General features: G+C 46.1%; 1 long non-coding RNA gene across 1 annotated transcript in view; it reads right to left on the minus strand.

Annotated features, from left to right (window-relative positions):
• Positions 1-7879: 7879 nt before the first annotated feature.
• The window catches only part of LOC134911138 (uncharacterized), a 35356-nt gene continuing 24759 nt past the window's right edge, over positions 7880-18476 (minus strand). Inside the window, exon 3 of the long non-coding RNA XR_010176344.1 lies at positions 7880-8974. This is a non-coding gene — a long non-coding RNA (uncharacterized LOC134911138). The remainder of the gene's footprint in view (positions 8975-18476) is intronic.

An 18476-nucleotide genomic window follows, 5' to 3' on the forward strand; every position in this document is an offset into this window, starting at 1 on the left:
ACACATCAACAAAGTCCTGGTATTCCATGGGAATGGGTTCAGGAATGGCGGTTGCTATTCTGACGGGAAACGTAATACATTCCTTATTACAGATGGTACCCCATTGTGAAATCTCCCCCGACCGCCAATCAATGGTGGGATTATGAAAAGCCAGCCAAGGGTGACCCAGAACCACTGGAACTGCTGGGCAATGGGTAAGGAAGAACTCGATCTTTTCGGAATGAAGAGCTCCTACCGTAAGTAGTACAGGGGGTGTACAGAGGGAAATAACCCCATTGGACAAAGGACTCCCATCTAAACCATGCATGGTGACACACCTACCCAAGGCTAACTGAGGAATGCCTAAGGCCTTGGCCCAAGTTAAGTCCATAAAGTTCCCTGCAGCTCCACTGTCAACAAAAGCCGACACCGAAGAACTGAGGCTGCCAAAGGAAACTTTAGCTGGGACTAAAAGGGAGTTATTCGAGGAGATAAGCTGCAGACCGAAGTGAACCCCCTCACAATTCACTTGGTCGAGGCGTTTCCCGACTTGTTCGGACAATTACGGGCAAAATGTCCCTTACCCCCACAGTACAAACAAAGACCAGAGTTTTGCCTTCTGGCTCTTTCTTCTGGAGACAGCCGGGAGAGACCCATCTGCATGGGCTCCTCTACGTCCTCAGGAATGAAATATACACATGGAGTAGACCTGACAGGTACTCATTTTTCAGCCCTCCGCTCTCTGAGACGACGATCAATCTTAATAGAAAGCTCCATGAGTTTATCGAGAGTCTCAGGAGCGGGATACTGAAGGAGACTGTCTTTTATAGACTCTGATAAGCCGAGGCGAAACTGACTGCGCAGGGCTGGGTCATTCCAGCCACAGTCGTTCGACCAACGGCGAAACTCCGTACAATAAACCTCTGCAGGATTTCTACCCTGTCTGAGAGCGCGCAACTGACTCTCAGCGGATGCCTCTCTATCAGGGTCATCATACAAAAGCCCTAAAGACCCAAAAAAAGCGTCTACTGACAACAACGCCGGATCCTCTGCTTTTAAACCAAATGCCCCAGGTCTGAGGATCCCCCTGGAGCAAAGAAATAATAATCCCGACCCGCTGAGATTCAGTACCTGAGGAGATCGGTCTTAAACGAAAATAAAGTTTACAGGATTCTTTAAAATTAAAAAACTCTTTCCATTTACCAGAAAAACGGTCAGGCAAGTGCATTTTTGGTTCAGGGACTACCCTCGGGGAAGTTCGTAAAAGATCTTCCTGCGACTACACCCGAAGGGAAAGATCCTGAACCATCTGAGTAAGTTCTTGAATCTGGCTGACTAGGAGCTGACCAGGATTTGGCCCTAAACCTGTGGGATTCATGAGGCCGATAACTCTTACAAAACTGAATAAGGAAAAAATTAAACCCTGTTTTAATTTTAAGTTTTGGTATTGGCCGGTAATAATGTTATGATTCCAGTACTCCTGACCGGAGGAGATCTTATGACAATGGCCAGAGTACTGGAAGGGAATGCTGGTTACGGGAGCAGGAAAGACTAGTTGCCCCTGGCGCCCTAACTCTATTGTCTCACCCGTGCTATCGGAAATCCCTTGCGAGACTATGGTTTCTTGAGCCCCTGGCAGCCACGTTTGAAAGGCGGATTATGTCTGCCCAACTCCGGTGCCCCCCAGTCTTAGTGAGAGACAAAGGGAAATCCGAGGCAGGATGATGACAAGAGGACCTCTGACTACCACAGGCCAAGGGCAACAAGCTAACTAACCAAACTTGAAGTATGCGCGGAAAAACCGCCAGATAAAAGGACAACCAAAATCCACTAGTCCGTTACTCCTACCCAGCACCGCTGGATACCAGAGTGGATCTGTGGGAGCGGAATCCTCCGCAAAAGCTCCGAAACACAAATAATAAGTAATAAAGCGGCCAAGCCGCAACACACGGCTACGCCGCGACTCACGAACACCACTGGATGTTTAACGGTGCTCAGTCAGGACTCTAGGAACAGATGACGACTTCCGAGTGCAGGACAACTGAGGACAGGAACGACCGGATACAGCAGGACTGGAAACACTCTCAGCAAACAGATACAGCATGCAGGAAGCTATTACCGGCGTCTGTGTGAGGCACTGCAAGAGCATATAAACCGAAGCCCTCCAATCAACTGCTGCCAGTGCTGATTGCATGAATGCCGTGCAGCTGCCTTGCTGCACGGCCAGGAAACAGGTGCCCTTACTAATTTAAATGGACCCAGCAACGGGGAACGCGGTCCGCCAGTGGCGTCCCCGTTGCTAGGGTCCGTGCGGCTCCGTGCGCCCGGCGTCTAGCGTTGCCAGGGAGCCGGTGGCTGTAAGCGCACGGCGTCCCTGGTTGCTAGGCGCCGGGCCGCACCGACGAGCGGACCCCGGCACCTAACAGCCGGACACTACTGTGCGGTGTAATGTGACTAACGGACACTACTGTGCGGTGTAATGTGACTAACAGACACTACTGTGCTGTGTAATGTGACTGACGGACACTACTGTGCTGTGTAATGTGACTAATGGACAGTACTGTGCAGTGTAATGTGACTAACGGACACTACTGTGCGGTGTAATGTGAGTAACGGAAACTACTATGCGGTGTAATGTGTGTAACGGGCACTACTGTGCGGTGTAATGTGACTAACGGACACTACTGTGCTGTGTAATGTGACTAACGGACACTATGGTGCGGTGTAATGTGACTAACGGACACTACTGTGCGGTGTAATGTGAGTAACGGAAACTACTATGCGGTGTAATGTGTGTAACGGGCACTACTGTGCGGTGTAATGTGACTAACGGACACTACTGTGCTGTGTAATGTGACTAACGGACACTATGGTGCGGTGTAATGTGACTAACGGACACTATGGTGCGGTTTAATGTGACTAACGGACACTACTGTGCGGTGTAATGTGACTAACGGACACTACTGTACGGTGTAATGTGACTAACGGACACTATTGTGCGGTGTAATGTGACTAACGGACACTATTGTGCGGTGTAATGTGACTAATGGACACTATTGTGCTGTGTAATGTGACTAATGTCTAGTTACAGCTCTGAGGATGAGATCGGTCACATTTGTATTTGTAGAAAGGCGCAAAATTGATAGGTTGCAGGAGGGCGCCGAACACTCTAGCACCGGCCCTGCCCTGCAGAACCCACCGCCAACATCGTGGGGGGACTCATATACCGCATTGCGATGTTAATCGCATATTTTAGTACATATGCGATTAGCATCGCTGCGATAGGTGGCAATGTATTTTAATACATCCCGCCCATAGTATTTCACAAAGCTGTTATATAGAGGCATGTGCCCCTTCTGAGTCCCATCTCTCTCCATGTGCCGGCACCATTAAGTGATGCCCCATTTTAAGGGTATCAAAAGAGTTCTGTATAATATAAAATTTTGGGCTACCTTTCTCTTCCCAGAAAAGGGACAAATCTTAAACCTCTTTCACACCACACAAATAACCCGGTATCGACCCGGCATATTGCCGGGTCAACATGGGTCAGTGTGTGGTGTGAAAGGGCCATGGTTGAATTCCCGGGTCGCCTGACCCGGTAATTCAACCCGGGAATAAAGCAGTGTTATTCCCAGGTTGAATACCGGGTCAGTGGCAGCGTGAACGGGTTCCCGGGTCGATGCGACCTGGGACCCGTTCACTACAATAGGGAGAGGCAGTGGGGAGATGATCTCATCTCCCAGCGCCGCCCCCACTGCCAGCTCCACCACCCGCAGCTATGGCAACCGACCCAGCAAATTCCCGTGATGGTATGCCTGCAGTTAGGGTCCAATGCCGGATCCGACCCGGGAAGGACTGGGGGTATGTGTGTGTACCTGGCACTGATGGCATGTGTGTGTACCTGGCACTGGGGGCATGTGTGTGTACCTGGCACTGGGGGCATGTGTGTGTACCTGGCACTGGAAGTGTGTGTGTGTGTGTGTGTGTGTGTGGGGGGGGGGGGCTGGCACTGGGGGCATGTGTGTACCTGGCACTGGGGGCATGTGTGTACCTGGCACTGGGGGCATGTGTGTACCTGGCACTGGGGACATGTGTGTATATTGCACTAGGAACATATGTGTTTCTGGCACTGGGGGCATGTATGTACCTGGCACTGGGGGCATGTGTGTACCTGGCACTGGGGGCATGTGTGTACCTGGCACTGGGGGCATATAATGCATATCTGGCACTGTAGGGAGAATATAATGCGTATCTGGCACTGTGGAGGCATATTATGTGTATCTGGCAATGCATTGTGGGGGCATATTATGTGTATCTGGCATTGCACTGTGGGGGCATATTATGTGTATCTGGCATTGCACTACTGGGGGCTTATGTGTATCTGGCACTATTGGGGGTATATGTGTATCTGACACTGCTGGGGCATACCTGCAGCTGGCTCTGCACTATTGGGGGCATATGTGTATCTGACACTATTGGGGCATATGTGTATCTGGCACTGCACTACTAGCTGCATATGTTTATCTGGCACTATTGGGGGCAAATGTGCATCTGGCACTGCACTACTGGGGGCATATGTATATCTGGCACTCCACCTGGGGTCATTATGTGTATCTGCCACCATACTGGGGACATGTGTAAGGAACACTACTGTGGGTGTTATGTGTAAGGCTGCTAATTGTGTGTGTAGAGGGGGGGTTGAAAAAATATTTATAGTTTGATAAGATAAAGTTGTGAGGCCATGCCCACTTTCCCACACGCACGAGCGCATGGGATAAGGGCGCTTCAAAATTTCTCACTCAGGGTGCTAGTAGGCCTGGAGCCGGCCCTGCACCCCATGTCTGTGCTTTCCAGGTGGAGCTACTTTCGGAGCTACTCGGCCAGCCCCTGAGCATGTGAACGGGACAGCTGAGCAGTGTGCAACTGTTGCGAAGATTTTAAGGCCATCCTTGTACCCATACCTCACTGAGGGCCATGCTGCTTTCAGAGCAGAGTGAGGTAAGGGGGTTTTAGAGTTGGGACCTCACCCAATTGTGCTTTGCGACCCACCAATGCACTGTTCCATCTTTGACTGAAAGCCAAAAATATGGAGTAAAAGTTGGATTACTTTTATTATTTTATTATTATTTTTTTAGGTTTTTAGAAATCTTAGCCTTGACTTGTTTCTGTTGACTATGGATCACAGTGATGTACTTCAATATGAGGATTGCTGTAGTCCTGTACAGTTTCCCTTTCTTTAACATATACCAGTCTCTCCCTAAACAATGTTTTTTTGACTCTCCTCACTGCAAATTATCACTGTGTGGTTTCATCTTTTTAAGATACAGTATAATATGTGTCCATTTGTGACTGATTTCTAATATTCACTTCTACTTTTAATTTATAGTAAGGTCTCTAATGTATACATTGTATACTCTATGTCAAGCCTTGCAATATAAGTTAAAATTATTTGTATGAGGATATTCTGGTATTTTAAAACTACAAGTGAAGATTTTATCAATTTCTAGCATTTACAAAACCACTGAACTTCGGTGCAAATCGCCAGTGGTTTTGCCCATTAAATGGCTGGATATATTATCAGCAGCTTGTACTGACATGCCAAACATCATGGTATACTGTAGGTGGCTAGTATTGCGTATGACCTCCTCTAGTCCAGCAAAGTGCAGCAACTCAGCTTGGCATCGATTCCAAATGTGGGCAGAAGATCCCTGGAGAGATGTTGACCCATGCCATCTGGATAGCTTCTCTCAGCTTCCATGATATTTGTACAGTAGGTGCAGGATCTTAGTTGCGAATGGACATCCCCACCACATCCCATAAATTTATGATTGGGTACATGCCAGGTGAACATGGTGGCCATACAAATCTCCAGAATGCTCTTTGGACCAATTCTGGACAACTTGGGACTGATGACAAGGTGCCTTGTTGACAACTGGGGTCCATAGCCTCATAGGGTCTATGCCATACCAGAACCCTACCATCAGCCTGAATCAACTGGAACCGTGACTCATCGGACCACGCTACATGTCGCTGGTTCCCTTGGGTCCAATTAGCAACCTCATCAGCCCAAGGGAACACTGTGTCTGGTGTTGTAGTGTTAACAGTGGCACTCTGCTGGGTCTTTTGCTCCCATAGCTCATGGAAGCTAATGAACGCTGAACTGAACTGACGCATATGGGTCTGGTATCTCCTTCATTGAATGTGGATATGAACTGAGTATTGTCATGGATCTGCTACAACTGACAATTCTGGCCAGGCGCCGCTGGCCACAGCGCTGTCCTTGGTGGATGTTAATGCTTTCCATGAGGTATTACCAGTACACATATGATGCCGTAAATCGAGGAATGTTGAATGTCCGCACAATTTCAGGAATGGAATGTTCCATCTGTCAGGCACTTACTACCATGCCCTATTCAAACTCTGATATTTCATGTCGCCTTGCCATGAGCAACCCAGCCATTGTTAAAACTGACTCATGTGATTACAACTGATGCAGGTCTGGGCATTTCCAAGACAATACAGTATGGTGGTGCTACTTACCATTAACTTTACATACTTCTATTCCATGAATTTCATGACACAATTTAGAAAAAATGGATTAATACATAAAGATTGTACAGGGTGATTCAAAAGTCGCAGTACACCCTTTTGTTTAAAAAACTGCAGGAAATGGGAAAACTGAATACTCCAGTAAATTATGGGTGAGGTAGGCTCTCTTTTAGGGTATGTACCAAACACGGACGCCATCTTGAAGTCGGCCATCTTGAATCTAAGTAAGGTTTTTCAAGTGGAGGGTTATGTAATATGTCAAACAACATCAGAATTTGCTGAAACATTTATTGCTGCAAACAGATTTGAAATAGCAGTTACGGTACAAAAGTTACAACACTTTTTTTGTTGCAGATAACTGAAGATGGCTTTGACAAAAGGAGAGAATTGAGGTCATTTTCATGTCTGGAGAACAAAGTTTCCGTGTCATAGCTGCAGATTTTAACAACCGGCACCTAGAAAGACCAGTAGCACTTTTTGGACAACCACTCCGTGACTTGTCAGCCACAGTCCCAGTTTCTTGGAAATTAGCACCTAACAGTGCTATGTGAAATAGGAAGTCTTTCTGGGTGCTGTATATTGGAGGTCTTTCTGGGTGCCTGTATATTCTGTAGACTTTTTCTAGGATTGACATATGACTGAAGTATAAAAATAATCGTATCTGAATCTACATAAAATTGCAACTTTACAGCTGGTATGGTCTATTTTCCATCTTTGGAAATGTTAAAATGTTTATGTAAACTTTTTTGTATTTTTCAGACTTCCAATCCATTTATGTTTTATTATTTATTGGATGAAGTTCTAAATTAATTCCTCCAACAAAAAGTCTAATGGGATTGGGAATAAAAATGTTTCCCGTGACTCCCAGCCTTACCTCTAACACCTTTCCTTCAAACAAGTTCCTAAAATTTTGGCATATACATTAAACACAAATGTATTAATAATGCCTGTTGCTTACAGAACAGTAAACTGAACTTCCTAGCGCAGTCATTTGTAACATCACAAAGTATTGTAATAACAGTTTCCATAAGGAAACTTCCTCTTCCAGGTAAGAATAATGAATGAGATACTGAAATACCAAGCTGACTACTCGTCTGACAATGATGTTGATTCAGATGTGGTAGGAGTGGCTACACTACTGTGGGGATGGCCATCCATGCTCTCATCATGATGATTAAACTGCAAGCAGGGCCAGCTCCATGGTTTTCAGCACCCCGGGCGGGCAATAGGGGCGTGGCTGAAATGATGTGCGGTGCGTGATGACGTCATCGCGCACCGCACAGTAAAGGTCCTCTCCACGAAGGGAAACTAGACGCTACGCGTCTAGTTCCCTTCACGGCGGGGGGCAGCGACAGCGGTAGCGGGCAGCGGGGGGCACAGCACTGGCAGCAGCAGCGGATCTTGCCATGGTGCGGCGCCCTCCGGATGGCTCCAGCGCCCTCCGGAAGGCGGCGCCCCGGGCAAAAGTCCTGCTTGCCCGTGGCAAGATCCGCTACTGACTACAAGGAACCATCGATGGTAACAAACCATGAAATATTGGTCCATCAATGGTTTCATCAACCGATGGTCATCCTCACTGTATTACTCACTGGCCTGTGGGCCATTCAGAGGTGGGAGCCTGGTTTCTTGGGTCATGTCGGGGATTGAGCTAAGCTCTGTGTCCTGTGCCAAGAAGCAGGGGGGGAAACATTGAGGGTCTCAGTACCATTGATGGTGGGAAACCATTGGCTTTCCACCATTGATGGCAAAATCATCTACCAATGGCTGTTATCCATCGATGGTTTACAACCCTATACTATATTTATGTTTTTGTCGTTGTAAACCCTTTGAATCAGTTCTAGATAATCACAACAAATCTGCCAGGCAAACACTTCTGCAGAGAAATAGCAAACTTTAGTGGCCCTTTAAATGTGCTTTAAAAATAACTTATAGGCCAAATAATATATCTGTTGATGGGTTTGAAAGATCACATGGGATTAGTCAATAAGTCATTCTTTTGTATAGTTTGTTTTAAATAAACAGTCCCATGCGGTATGCTTGAAGTATAAAAGTCCCTAACGGCGGGAGTTCCAGACTGCTTATTGTGTGAGAGAGTGTTTAATTCCAGAGCAGCAGGAATGACATTTCATTTCTAACTTTTGTCAGCACAATGCAGTTCAAACAAGTTCTAATATAGAAATTTCCAAATGATGTTCACAAAACCGCAGCTCCCACTCATTGAATTATCAAGGTGCTTTGTTACAGTGAAGCCGTGGAAACTTTTCAGTAGTGCTTAAAGTATTCACAGCTTCTGCTAACGCCCCGCTGTGCTTTATTTCAAAGGTCATGACTCCGTTTTCCATTGACACTCCTGATTAAAGCGTTAAGAATAACAGCATCCTGGGAAATGATCTGAACTTAAAGACCAACTTACCTGCTGATCCCGGCCTTCATTCTTTGCAGGCGTCTTTAAATATCATATTGCAAAAAAAAAAAAAAACCTCAAAGTAAGATGTTACATTTTGATTAAATAAACTTCAAATACTTTATTTTAGGTTTTTATTTAGATCCCTATTTATACATAAATAGTTTAGCATTGCAAACCTGTATTTGGCTGTAATAGGCATTTCATTACTAAATAGATATTGAAAAGTACCTGGACATTTAAAGTGTAGGTACTGTATGTTTCCTTCTCTATAGTTTAGGCAGATGCATCTATTGTTTTATTTTTACATTAATGTGTATATGCATATTATTATTATTATTATTATTATTATTATTATTGTGATCATACCAGTGTGTATCCGTGTATTTAAATGACTGAAATGCTAGGAACAGCACAGGTATAAGACAGTAGGGGTCATTCAGATGTGGTTAGAGATGATATCAATGCTGCTTACTTGGTGATGCAGCAGGTGGTACAGTATGGTGATGCAGCAGGAAGTGCAGTATGGTGATGCAGCAGAAAGTGCAGTATGGTAATGCAGCAGGAGGTGCAGAATGGTGATGCAGCAGGAGGTGCAGTATTGTAATGAGCAGGAGGCATCTATTACAAGCAGACAACTCCTGTTGTGTCCTAGGACACAGCAACGGATATCTCCCCTAACATCAGGCAGCTTGCGGCACCCATGGTGCTCCCAAGCTGCCGTTTGCAGAGGTCAGGAAATCACACATCTTTTCACAAAAAAAACCCACACCTCTTTTCACAGAGGCCCTCACCGCCCCCTCCCTGCCCCCCAGGTGGCAGCAGACTGTCAATCACCGACAGTCTACAGCTGCTCTGCATCCTATGTTGTAGGACATGTTTGGGTATGCATAGAACGGGTCCCACGCATGTGCAAAGTACCGAGAAACGGTACTCTGTACCAATGGGCGTACCTCCATCCACTTCTGAAAAAGGCCCAGTGAGAGGTTCCAGATCAATACCACTTATTAAGTTTAAGGGCAATATGCAATTAGCAGAGATAATTTACAGCAGCTAATTGATCTACATTATGCCGAGATTACGGCATAGTGGGGCAGGGTCACGATGACTTGAATCATGTCATCGGCAGCCCCCGCTGCGAGGGAAGTACGAGTCTTTCTCCTGGGGGTGCGGGAGATTGGCTGTCGGGAGACGTGCAAACTTTTCCGGGTGGCGCTCCCGGATTTTCTGGAGCCTCCCGGCCATTCCAGGAGAGTAGGCAAGTATGGTTTCATCGATCTACTGTATGACACACAGCAGTGTCAGGAGAGGATAAGTGTAGAGGACCATGGAAAATGTAGTGTGTTCCAGCGTGGAATGCAAACTGGAAGTGTGAATGAACCACAGCAGTAAAACATGGATATATAGTGTCTTGCACACTATATAAAAGCATCCTGAACATCTCTTGGCCATATACAGGCCTGATCACTTACAGACAGCAAAGAGAAATAATGTAGGGTGCTATAAAAATTCATATGCTGGGCCATACAGAGGGGGTGTATCCACATGCCCTTAAGAAAACCCATTAATTAATAACTGTGGGGGGTACCATTCAGATGGGGGAAGGGGGTGTACGGAGGGGGAGGCATCTTACCTCGCTTGATCCAGAAAGTGGGTCCCTTCTCCTCGGCTGGCGCCATCTTCCCAGTGATATTAAGGAAGATGGCATGTGAGCACTAGAGAGCAAAGTCTCTGGCACAGTGTCAGAGTATTTGCTTTCACTGTGTGGTACCATCTTCTGGAAGTTATCACTTGGAAGATGGGGCTGCAGAGGAGGAGGGATCAAGGTAAGTATACTCATGTGGGGGAGGGGGGGTTGGTGGACCCGGGCCACAATAGGGTCCATCCAGCAAGTCGGGGCCCATGTACTTAGTACCCACTTTCCCCCTTTCTGTGCCAATGATCATATCATAAGGGAGCAGAAGGGAGGCACATTATAGTATAGGGACTAACAATGGTGCCCAAACAATCAAAAACTGTCAGTGATATACAAGGGGTGTAATATATATTTATTATTTATTGATTATTTATTAACAGTGTCTTATATAGTGCAGAAAATTCCTTTGCACTTTATAATTGGACACAATGAAAAAACAAAACTGGGTAAAAACAGACAGACATAGAGGTAGGAAGGCCCTGCTCGAAAGCTTCCAATCTATAGGGAAATAGGCATTGATACACAAGAATAGATGTTATCTATTGCATAGCTGTCCACCAGATTGCAAAGGTTCTAGGTGGGCTGCCTGATATCTAGAGATGAGCGGGTTCGGTTCTCAGAGAACCAAACCCCCCCCAAAACTTTGCCTTCCGAGTCCGGATCCGAGACAAGCTCGGATTTTACCTCTTGACTCGGTAACTCAAACTCTGCAAAACGTCATCATCTCGCTGTCGGATTCTCACGAGATTTCGATACCATATAAGGAGCCGCGCGTCGCGGCTGTTTTCACTCCAGTCTCGGAGAGTGAGAGGACGTGTATTCAGTGTGCTCAGTGTCTGTTTATTGGGGCGGGAAAGTGGGGTGACAAGTGTTGTGCTGCTCAGTCCAGTCCATATATCCAGTGTAGCTGTAAAGGGGTGCTGTGTTGTGCAGACCAGTCCAGTGTAATCAGTGTATTGTGCTGTATCAGTCCAGCCATTCACAGTGTTGGTGTTCTCTGCTGCCATATATCAGTAATTCCAGTATATATATCAGTAATTCCAGTGACAATATATGCTGCTGCTATATAAATCCACTGCTGCAGTATAACAATTATATCAACCTGCTGGGCTGCATCAGAGCAGTGGTAGTTTCCTGTGTCATCAGTAATTCCGGGGACGATATACGCTGCTACTATATCTATCCACTGCTGCAGTATAACAATTATAACAACTAGAGATTAGGGGGTTCGATTCGTCGAGATCCGAACCCCCCCGCACTTCATGTGGTTTATACGGGTCCGAGGCAGCCTCGGTTCTTCCCGTCTAACACGCAAAACCTGAACGCGGGAAAACATCATCCCGCTGTGGGATTCTCGTGAGATTCGGATTCCATATAAAGAGCCGCGCATCGTCGCCATTTTTACTCGTGCATTGTCGATTGAGCGGAGAGGACGTAGCTACGTTCTCTGCCTGAAAAGCTCAATATCTGTGCTCAGTGTGCTGCATTGTGGTGACCACCAGTATATATAGTAGTACAGTACAGTAGGCCATTGCTGTATCTTGCAGCTCCGTGTCAGACTCAGTACTAGTATCCTGATCAGTGCTCAATATCTGTGCTGCATTGTGGTGACTAGTATATAGTAATACAGTGCTGCATTGTGGTGACCACCAGTATACAGTAGTACAGTACAGTAGGCCATTGCTGTATCTTGCTGCTCTGTGTCACTTCTATTCACCTGATCAGTGCTCAATATCTGTGCTGCATTGTGGTGACCAGTATATAGTAGTACAGTGCTGCATTGCGGTGACCACCAGTATATAGTAGTACAGTACAGTAGTCCATTGCTGTATCTTGCAGCTCTGTGTCACTTCTAGTATCCTGAACAGTGCTTAATATCTGTGCTCAGTGTCAGTGCTGCATTGTGGTGACTAAAAGTCCAGTGTCTTGTGCTGCATCTTGCTGCTGTAGGGTGCTGTGGTAGTGTCCTGTCACAGTGCATAGGTCATCATCATTCCAGTCACAGTGGTATCTGGTATCTATCTAGTGGTATCTAATTCCATACATTACTGCCGTCTAATTCCAGATATATTACTGGCATATAATTCCACACATTAAAAAATGGAGAACAAAAATGTGGAGGGTAAAATAGGGAAAGATCAAGATCCACTTCCACCTAGTGCTGAAGCTGCTGCCACTAGTCATGGCAGAGATGATGAAATGCCATCAACGTCGTCTGCCAAGGCCGATGACCAATGTCATAGTAGAGAGATGTAAAATCCAAAAAACAAAAGTTCAGTAAAATGACCCAAAAATCTAAATTAAAAGCATCTGAGGAGAAGCGTAAACTTGCCAATATGCCATTTACGACACGGAGTGGCAAGGAACGGCTAAAGCCCTCTCCTATGTTCCTCATGACTAGTGGGTCAGCTTTACATGAGGATGGAAGCACTCATCCTCCCGCTAGAAAAATGAAAAGAGTTAAGCTGGCAGGCAAAAGCACAGCAAAGAACTGTGCATTCTTCTAAATCAGAAATCCCCAAGGAGAGTCCAATTGTGTCGGTTGCGATGCCTGACCTTCTCAAAACTGGACGGGAAGAGGTGGCTCCTTCCACCATTTGCACGCCCCCTGCAAGTGCTGGAAGGAGCACCCACAGTACAGTTCCTGATATTCAAATTGAAGATGTTACTGTTGAAGTACACCAGGATGAGGATATGGGTGTTGCTGGCGCTGAGGAGGAAATTGACAAGGAGGATTCTGATGGAGAGGTGGTTTGTTTAAGTCAGGAACCCAGGGAGACACCTGTTGTCCGTGGGATGAATATGGCCATTGACATGCCTGGTCAAAATACAAAAAAAATCACCTCTTCGGTGTGGAATTATTTCATTATGTCAAGCCGTGTGTTGCCTTTGTCAAGCTGTAATAAGTAGGGGTAAGGACGTTAACCACCTAGGAACATCCTCCCTTATATGTCACCTGGAGCGCATTCATCAGAAGTCATTGACTCGGTTCAAAAACTTTGGGTGACAGTGGAAGCAGTCCACTGACAGTGACAACTAAATCCCTTCTTGCTCTTGTACCCAAGCTCCTGCAAACCACACCACCAACTCCCTCAGTGTCAATTTCCTCCTTAGACGGGAACGCCAATAGTCCTGCAGGCCATGTCACTGGCAAGTCTGACGAGTCCTCTCCTAACTGGGATTCCTCCAATGGTCCTTGAGTGGAACACATACTGCTGCTGGCGCTGCTGTTGTTGCTGCTAGGAGTCGATCATCATCCCAGAGGGGAAGTCGGTAGACCACTTGTACTACTTCCAGTAAGCAATTGACTGTCCAACAGTCCTTTGTGAGGAAGATGAAATATCACAGCAGTCATCCTGTTGCAAAGCGGATAACTCAGGCCTTGACAACTATGTTGGTGTTAGACGTGCATCCGGTATCTGCCGTTAGTTCACAGGGACTTAGAGAATTGCTTGAGGTAGTGTGTCCCTGGTACCAAATACCATCTAGGTTCTACTTCTCTAGGCAGGCGATACCGAGAATGTACACAGACATCAGAAAAAGACTCACCAGTGTCCTAAAAAATGCAGTTGTACCCAATGTCCACTTAACCACGGACATGTGGACAAGTGGAGCAGGGCAGACTAAGGACTATATGACTATGACAGCCCAATGGGTAGATGTATTGCCTCCCGCAGCAACAACAGCAGCAGCGGCACCAATAGCAGCATCTCGCAAATGCTAACTCGTTCCTAGGCAGGCTACACTTTGTATCACCGCTTTCCATAAGAGGCACACAGCTGACGACCTCTTACGGAAAATGAGGAACATCATTGCAGATAGGTTTACCCCAATTGGACTCTCCTGGGGATTTGTGACATCGGACAACGCCACCAATATTGTGCGTGCAATACATGTGGGCAAATTCCAGCAAGTCCCATGTTTTGCACATACAATGAATTTGGTGGTGCAGAATTTTGTAAAAAACGACAGGGGCATGCAAGAGATGCTGTCGGTGGCCCGAAGAATTGCCGGCCACTTTCGGCATTCAGCCACAGTGTGCTGAAGACTGGAGCACCAGCAAACACTCCTGAACATGCCCTGCCATCAGCTGAAGCAAGAGGTGGTAACGAGGTGGAATTCAACCCTCTATATGCTTCAGAGGATGGAGGAGCAGCAAAAGGCCATTCAAGCCTATACATCTGCCTATGATATAGGCAAAGGAGGGGGAATGCACCTAACTCAAGCGCAGTGGAGAATGACTTCAACGTTGTGCAAGGTTCTGCAACCCTTTTAACTTGCCACACGTGAAGTCAGTTCAGACACTGCCAGCCTAAGTCAGGTAATTTCCCTCATCAGGCTTTTGCAGAAGCAGCTGGAGAGATTGAAAGAGGAGCTAAAATGGAGCGATTCCGCTAGGCATGCGGGACTTGTGGATGGAGCTCTTCATTCGCTTAACCAGGATTCACGGGTGGTCAATCTGTTGAAATCAGAGCACTACATTTTGGCCACCGTGCTCAATCCTAGGTTTAAAGCCTACGTTGTATCTCTTTTCGGCAGACACAAGTCTGCAGATGTTCAAAGACCTGCTGGTGAGAAAACTGTCAAGTCAAGCGGAACGTGACCCGCCAACAGCTCCTCCTTCATTTTCTCCCGCCACTGGAGCTGCCAGGAAAAGGAAAAAATTTCCATAACCACCCGCTGGCGGTGATGCAGGACAGTCAGGAGTGATAGCTGACATCTGGTCCGGACTGAAGGACCTGCCAACGATTACTGACATGTCGTCTACTGTCACTGCATATGATTCTGTCACCATTGAAAGAATGGTGGAGGATTATATGAGTGACAGCATCCAAGTAGGCATGTCAAAAAGTCCGTATGTATACTGGCAGGAAAAAGAGGCAATTTGGAGGCCCTTGCACAAACTGGCTTTATTTTACCTAAGTTTCCCCCGCTCCAGTGTGTACTCCGAAAGAGTGTTTAATGCAGCCGGTAACCTTGTCAGCGATCGGCGTAGGAGGTTACTTTCAGAAAATGTGGAGAAGATGATGTTCATCAAAATGAATTATAATCAATTCCTCCGTGGAGACATTTACCAGCAATTGCCTCCAGAAAGTACACAGGGACCTGTGAGGGTGGATTCCAGTGGGGACGAATTAATACTCTGTGAGGAGGGGGATGTACACAGTGAAAGGGGTGAGGAATCGGACGATGAGGAGGAGGTGGACATCTTGCCTCTGTAGAGCCAGTTTGTGCAAGGAGAGATTGAGTGCTTCTTTTTTGGTGGGGGCCCAAACCAACCAGTCATTTCAGCCACAGTCGTGTGGCAGACCCTGTCACTGAAATGATGGGTTTGTTAAAGTGTGCATGTCCTGTTTATACAACATAAGGGTGGGTGGGAGGGCCCAAGGACAATTCCATCTTGCACCTCTTTTTTTATTTTTCTTTGCATCATGTGATGTTTGGGACCAATTTTTTTAAGTGCCATCCTGTCTGACACTGCAGTGCCACTCCTAGATGGGCCAGGTGTTTGTGCCGGCCACTTGGGTCGCTTAGCTTAGTCATCCAGCGACCTCGGTGCAAATTTTAGGAATAAAAATAATATTGTGAGGTGTGAGGTGTTCAGAATAGACTGGAAATGAGTGTAAATTATGGTTATTGAGGTTAATAATACTATGGGATCAAAATGACCCCCAAATTCTATGATTTAAGCTGTTTTTGAGGGATTTTTGAAAAAAAAACACCCAAATCCAAAACACACCCGAATCCGACAAAAAATTTTAAGGAAGGTTTTGCCAAAACGCGTCCGGATCCACAACACGGCCGCGGAACCGAATCCAAAACCAAAACACAAAACCCGAAAAATGTCCGGTGCACATCTCTAAATTAACAACCTGTTGGGCTGCATCAGAGCAGTGGTAGTGCCCTGTGTCATTAGTAATTCCAGTCATTCCTGTGACGCACATTGTCTCATATACAATAACTCCCAAAAAATAATGGAGAACAAAAATTTTGAGGAGAAAATAGGGAAAGATCAAGAAGAACCACTTCCTCCTAGTGCTGAAGCTGCTGCCACTAGCCATGACATAGACGATGAAATGCCATCAACGTCATCTGCCAAGGCTGATGCCCAATGTGATAGTCAAGGGCATGTAAAATCCAAAAAGCCAAAGTTCAGTAAAAAGAGCCAAAAAAAGAAATTGAAATTGTCTGAGAACGTAAACTTGCCAATATGCCATTTATGACACGGAGTGGCAAGGAACGGCTAAGGCCCTGGCCTATGTTCATGACTAGTGGTTCAGCTTCGCATGATAATGGAAGCCCTGATAACTGAGGCCTTGACACTTATGTTGGTGTTAGACGTTCGTCCGGTATCCGCCATTAGTGCAGTGGGATTTAGACAATTGATGGAGGTATTGTGTCCGCGGTAACAAATCCCATCTAGAGTCCACTTCACTAGGCAGGCTTTAGCGAGATTTTGCCATTTAATTCCAGTGATTTGGACGTATAATTACAGTGATTTTGCTAATTAATTTCAGTGATTTATAATTATTAATTACAGTGATCTTGCCATTTAATTCCAGTGATTTGAACGTATAATTCCAGTTGGAATTGTTTGTTTCGTTTGGCTTAGTCATACAGCTACCTCATTGCACCTCTTCGACATCTTTGCATGAGGTGCTCTTTGGGGCCTAGTTTTTGAAAAGTGCCATCCTGTGTGACACTGCCGTATGAGTCCAGGGGTACTGCTGTATTAGTCCTGGGGTACTGCCATATAAGTCCACCAATTGCAGATTTTTTTTAAAGTGACTGGCGCATGCTGGAGATGCTGTCAGTGGACCGAACAATTGCGGCCCACTCTCGACATTCAGCCACTGCGTGACACTACTAGATGGGCCAGGTGGTTGTGTCGCTTAGTTTAGGCCTACAGCAACCTCGGTGCACCTTTTTTTCTTCTTTGTATCATGTGCTGTTAGGGGCCTTTTTTTGATATCTGCCCTCCTGTCTGCCACTGCAGTGCCACGCCTAGATGGGCCAATTGTTTGTGTCGCTCGGCTTAGTCATACAACTACCTCATTGCAATTCTTTTTCTTCTTTGCATGATGTGCTGTTTGGGGCCTTTTTTTATATCTGCCCTCTGTGAGGAGGGGGGGTGTACACAGTGAAAGGGGTGAGGATCAGAGGATGAGGAGGAGGTGGACATCTTGCCTCTGTAGAGCCAGTTTGTGCAAGGAGAGATTGAGTGCTTCTTTTTGGGTGGGGGCCCAAACCAACCAGTCATTTCAGCCACAGTCGTGTGGCAGACTCTGTCGCTGAAATGATGGGTTTGTTAAAGTGTGCATGTCCTGTTTATACAACATAAGGGTGGGTGGGAGGGCCCAAGGACAATTCCATCTTGCACCTCTTTTTTCTTTAATTTATCATGTGCTGTTTGGGGACTATTTTTTGAAGTGCCATCCTGCCTGACACTGCAGTGCCACGCCTAGATGGGCCAGGTGTTTGTGTTGTCCACTTGTGTCGCTTAGCTTAGTCATCCAGCAACCTCGGTGCAACCTTTTGGCCTAAAAACAATATTGTGAGGTGTGAGGTGTTCAGAATATACTGTAAATGAGTGGAAATGAATGTTATTAAGGTTAATAACACCGTAGGAGCAAAATTACCCTCAAATTCTGTGATTTTAGCTGTTTTTATGTTTTGTTTTGTTTTAAAAAATCATCCAGATCCAAAACCAAAACCAAAACACGAAAGGGTGGTTTTGGCAAAACCAAGCCAACGCCAAAACACGAAAATGGAATTAGAACCAAAACACAAAACACAAAGTGCCAGCCGCACATCTCTACTGATATCACATCACAGCAATAATGAACT

The sequence above is a fragment of the Pseudophryne corroboree genome, chromosome 4 (assembly GCF_028390025.1).
Source record: "Pseudophryne corroboree isolate aPseCor3 chromosome 4, aPseCor3.hap2, whole genome shotgun sequence".
NCBI classification, from domain to species: domain Eukaryota; kingdom Metazoa; phylum Chordata; class Amphibia; order Anura; family Myobatrachidae; genus Pseudophryne; species Pseudophryne corroboree.